Below are 6295 nucleotides of genomic sequence, written 5' to 3'. Positions count from 1 at the left end.
CCATCGATGCTTCTCTATCGATTGAGCAAGGCAGAGGGGCACCAACTCTCTCTCTCTCTCTTTCGATCCACCTCCACAGATCGACCATAGTGGCAGGGCCTCGCTGACTCTCTGTGTCTCCCCCTCTTGACGGAGCTGGAGCAGCCCCCTCTTGTCGGAGCCCGAGGGAGGGTGTCGAGCACTCCCCTCTTTCGCTCTCTTTGTCCTCTCTTTTGACAGAGGAGGGGCACAGTCCCTCCCTGTCTCCCTGCGCCTCCCCCTCTTATTGGAGCCGAATGCGAAGGGAGGGTGCTGAGCACCCCCCTCTTTCGCTCTCTCTATCCTCTCTTTCGACAAGGGAGGGGCGCTTGTAATGCAAACTCAAGGAAATAGTTTCTTTCAGGTACCTAAGTACCTTGTCCAATGCCTTCTAATGAGTGTGATTTGGACAACTTGTGTATCTATTTAATTTTATCACCGAGAATAAAATATCTAGTCTCGTGCAATTTGCAATATACATCAAACTTCCAATAATCTGGGAATACCTTAATTGAGACACAAAAACATCAGTCTTATTCTTATAAAGAGGAGTAGAAGAGTCATATGGAGTTGCTACAGATCTTCTTTGGTTATAGCCAAAATTTTTAAGTACTTTCTCAACATAATGATATTGAGAAATAATTATACCATCAGCTGAATGAGTTAGTTTTAAACCTAAGATCATATTTGCAACACCCATATCCTTCATATCAAATTTACTACTAAAAAACGACTTTGTCTCGTTCACAATTCTCATATTGGAACCAAACAATAGAATATCATCTACATACATGCATAGAATGATACATGCATCACTTTTAACTTTGCAATAAACACATTTCTCAAATTCATTGACAACAAAGCCAAATGATAAAATAACTTTATCAAATTTCTTATATCATTGTTTAGAGGTTTGTTTTAGTCTATATAATGACTTAACAAGTCTACAAACTTTATTTTCATTATCAGAAGTCACAAAACCCTCAGGTTGATCTATATAAATCTCTTCTTTAAGATCGCCATGTAAAAATGCAGTATTCACATTCATTTGATGGAATGAGAGATCATAGATGGAGGTCAGTGTAATAAACACCCTAATTGTAGTCATCCGAGTAACCAGAGAATATGTGTCAAAATAATTTATTCCTTCATTTTGTTTGAAGCCATTGGCAACCAGTCTCTCCTTGTACTTATCAATAAATCCATCAGGTTTTAACTTCTTCTTACAAATCCATTTGCACCCAATAGTGGAACTACCACAAGAGAGGTCAACCAGTTCCCAAGTGCCATTAAAGACAATAAAGTTCATTTCACTCTTTATAGTTTCTTTCCAATGCATTGCTTCTAAAGAAGCCATTGCATCATGAAAAGTGAGAGAATCATCATCGATAAGGTAAGTGATATAATCATTTCTCAAATCCTTGGTAATTCGTGGTCTCTTGCTCTTTCTTGGTTCAACCACTTCGTTAGACTCAATTGGTCTAGAGTGGGAACAAGATGGCTCAACCCCCACATCTGTCATTCTTTTCACATATTCGTGAATGAAACAAGAAGTTGAAGGTATATCTAAAGAAAAAAAAATCTAAGGTACACCAACTTTCATGGGAAATACATCCTCAAAGAATATAGCTTCTCGAAGATCAACAATAGAGTTTACATCTATGCTAGATATCTCAGACTTAATTACTAAGAACTTAAATGCATAGTTGTTCTCTACATAACCCAAAAGACAACATCTACAGTTTTAGAGCCCAACTTCTTCCTGTTGTGCTCTTGGACAAGTATCTTTGCAAGACACCCCCACACTTTGAGGTATTTTAAGCTAGATTTCATATTTCTCCAGAGTTCAAATGGGCTGCTATTCTTATGCTTTTTTAGAACTCTATTCAGAATATGACAAGTTGTATTTAGATTATTCTCCCACATATAGGTAGGTAATCCAGAACTCCCAAATAGAGCATTAATCATATCAGTTAGGGTTCTATTTTTTCTTTCTGCAATCCCATTAGATTGAGGAGAATATGGAGCGGTAAACTCATGAACTATGCCAAAAAATTTGCAATATTCATCAAGTTTGTTAGAGGTATATTTTTTTCCTCTATCAGACCTTAATCTTTTAAGTTTTCTACCAGTTTGTGTTTTTGCTTCATTCTTAAAAATAAGAAACTTATCAAAAGCTTCATATTTTGATTTTAACAGATACACATAACAGTATTTAGTGTCATCATCTATAAAAGTGATAAAATATTTTTTATGATTTCTGGTTAACACTCCATTAAACTTACAGATATCTGCGTGCACCAGATCCAATATTTTCGAATCTCTAACAATCGTATGAAATGATTTTCTATATTTTTTTGCTTGCACACAAATCTTATATTTTTTAGTTTTTTCTATGGAATGTTCAGGAATCATCTTCAAGTTCATCATGCGTTTTACAAAATTAAAATTGACATGACCCAATCTATTATGCCACAAGTCAGATGATTCTATATTATAAGCAACATTATACAATGAATCAAAAGAAACATTATTCTCTAATTTATTACTACAAATATATTCAACACGAAGTTTAAACAAACCATCATCTAAATACCCCTTGCCAATAAAGGTTCCAGAATGTTAAATAACAACTTTATTACATTTAAAATTAAATTTATAACCCTCTCTAACTAGACATGAACCACTTAAAATATTTTTTCTAACTACAGGCACATGGTGCACTCTATGTAGAGAAAGAACTCGTCCTCAAAGAAACTTCAGATTCACACGTTCAATTCTCAATACCTTTGCAGCAGTGGAGTTGCCAATAGTCATGGATCTACCTTCAGCAGCCTGGTATGAGACAAATACAGACTTATCAGCACATACGTGCATATTAGTTTCAGTGTCAACCAACCACTCAGTTGGCTCATAAGCAAGATAGATTTGACGGTTAACAGAGACATACTCAGTGTTGGTCTCAACGACCTCAGTCATCATATTGACTTGAGGTGAACCATCTGTGGTTCCATGAACTTTGACCTTATTGGAAGGACATTCCTTGGCCTAGTGCCCAACCTGTCCACAGTTTCAGCACGTTTTTCTCTTTGTCTTTTTTTGGATTTTGGCCTCAGGTTTGAATTTGTTTTTCATTGCAGGTTTAGATTTTTGTCTCTTGCCTTTAAAAGATCCGGTCATCATATTGACTTTAGGCTATTCAGTTGGCATCACAACCTATTTCTGACTTCTATGTTCTTCTTCAATGGCTATAACTACCATAAGATTATTCAAGGAGATCTTTCCTCGACGATACTTGAGAGACATACCAAAGTCTACCCAAGACTTCATAAACTTTTTCATGATGGTCATTACTTGAAACTTCTCAGAAAGTTTCATATCAGCCTCAGCCAAACTATGGAGCAACAACAAAAACTCGTGTGCATATTCAATGACCGATTTGCCCTTAACCATATGGTACTTCAAAAACTTGACAATTGAGTACTTTTCAAAACCTTGGTCTTCGGTATTGTACTTTTTATCAAGTTGATCCCACAAGATTTTAGCAGTGGTAGAAGAGAAACTGTATACGTCAAACAAAGTGTTGGACAAAGCCAACAAAATGCAACCACGACATATACCATCCTTCTCTTTCCAGGCTACTGCCGCAGTAACAGAGGCTAGATTAGGATCAATTTAAAAAATAGTAGGGCATTCGAGTTCTAGAACAAAAATCAAGCCTATAGTCGTGAACCAGATTTTCATACGTTGTTGCCAATGCTTGAAATTCTGACTGGCAAATTTTTCAGGCATACCGGACATGTCTACTTTCGGTATAAAACTTGATGAAGTCAATATGGTTAAAATCTTCTCTAAGACTGTTGGATCATATTTCAAATCACATCATTTCACAATCAACATCAAGATATAAATCCGAATAGGTATTAACATAATAAACATGATTAACAGTCAATCAAAACGAAAACATGGAGCGAACATGTCAATTTTCACAATATACCAAAATCCAGACAAATACAAAGGACCAAACATATACATAAAACATAATAAAAACAACAGTAACATATTAATACTATGTGTAACGACCCCAACTCATACCTTTGAAAAATGCAGTTTTTTTTATATATATAAGATGTGAAAATATTTTCAAAGACCCGGGGTCCTTACAGTTCCAATTTCAATTGGATAACCACACACCACAAACAAACTTACATTTATCATGCATAACCAACCAACTAAACTCTTTTATTAATGAATCAATAAGGGTCTCATACTCAAGCCAAAAGCGAAATAACAACTGCATGAAATAAGAACTAAAAAAAACAAAAGTAGAGTCACTATGTATGTAAATGAAGCAGTCTGAAACAAATGTGACTCTTGTATCCTCTCAGAAACGAGTCTACTTCACTGATCACTCGACTCTACGAAAAACCAATAAAGTAGGGTGTCAGAATCTCAAGAATCCTGCATACAGATCCCTTTAGTGAATCAAATAAGAATAAAGAACATAAATAAGATCCATATAATATTTTAGAAGGATACATTTATAACCAATTCATAAGACAACTAACCATTCATGCAAAAATAAAATAAACATTGAGCATGAGGGAACACGAAGTAAATAACATAGATCATAATTTAATCAATAAGGGCATTTAAATGCAAGAGAGAACAACATTATGCATTAATCAACATATAACAACCAAGAGAACAAGTAAACATGCATGATCTAATGCATAACAGAAATGTGCATGATTCATGTGCAATGCATAAACCCTTTATTATCTTTCATTTGAGCTTCTCTCTTTCCATATGTATATCCTATTAAATGCACACAACTTTAAGTTTCTCTTTTTAATTTATCATTGTTCGAGGATACACCAAACGGGTACAGTCCCCGAGGTCAAGTAGGGTTCTCGGGGTAACTTAGCACACAATTTGTATTTTATTATCGGGTTCCAAACTTAGCCCTTGATCGATATCAGGAAACAACACCATCCATCAGAACATTAGAAAACAACATCCAATGTCGGGGACACCAGATAAAATAGCATCCACTGACGCCACTTTATTGGTATACTAAAACAACAACAATTGTGTCAAAACACACCACCCCCAGGCAAAGTGGCGGACTCTCTCTAAAACTGTGGCCAGGAGAAGAACCTCAATATCGGATTCAGGAGCAACAACAACGCACACGAAGTTTTTGTATCCTCACGATTTTTCCCGAACCGCAACCTCCAAGATTCCCACACTAAAAAAAATACATCAAAGAAACATAAATTATAATGTTACTCATTTTCTTTTATCTTATTATTAATTCATCTTCTTTCATTTGCAAATCAGCATGCATAATGAATAACATAAGCTTGCGAATCAACATGCAAAAATAAGCTCGCAAATCAGCATGCGCAGCTCTTCACAGTCTACCACTTGTGGTAATAAGAAAAAGTGCAATAAGACAATAATATCAATTTTATAAATTTGTAAAACAACATGCAAACATAAGCTTGTAAAACAGCATGCCAAGCTCTTCACGGGACCACAACCCGTGACAACAGAGAACAGTGTAGAAAAATCATAATATCATATTTGACTTTTGCAATGCATTAAAATAATTAAAACAGAGAACAACCTGTCCTCAAGGCTCACCCAGACCCTGATGGTCCAATTGGCCACCAATGCCCTACAAAAAAAATCATAAAGGGTATGCCACTTATGCATTCTTTTCACACGTTTTTCAATGCACATTCATGTACGCAAGTTGTGCATGAAACAATAAATGCATGCTTCCATGCCATGCACATACTCATGTCAAATGCAAGAGTTCATTCATGAATCATTCCAATTAAAACATGCGAACAATCATGCCATTTTGATCCTGCAAAAGCATCTAAATTCCATATGTGTACATGCACAAGTACCCTCGCTTACAACAATGGTTCAGAACGATGATTACTTATCAAGTTTAAGTACATAAGAAAATATCCAACCTTTGTACGCATATGATTAAATCTAATACACTTGGCCATATTTTATTCCCATAAGCAACAAAAATTTGGACAGACACGCTCTAAATTGCATATTATATATATTTCCCTTTTTGTAAATGAATTGCTGCTCCCATAACCCATGAAAATAACTAGGCAATGATACCTCAATCAAGCATAACAAATTAAGCTTAAGCATATTAGCATTTCCATTCACTTGTATGCGATGAGCAAAGTCTAACATGATTGGCCACTATTATGAAAAATTAATGTACTAGGCTGAACTTCCA

This window comes from Nuphar pumila, chromosome 16 (assembly GCF_984573655.1).
Source record: "Nuphar pumila chromosome 16, dmNupPumi1.hap1.1, whole genome shotgun sequence".
NCBI lineage: Eukaryota > Viridiplantae > Streptophyta > Magnoliopsida > Nymphaeales > Nymphaeaceae > Nuphar > Nuphar pumila.
The sequence above is the reverse complement of the archived record's forward strand: the minus strand, read 5'-3'. Positions refer to the sequence as shown.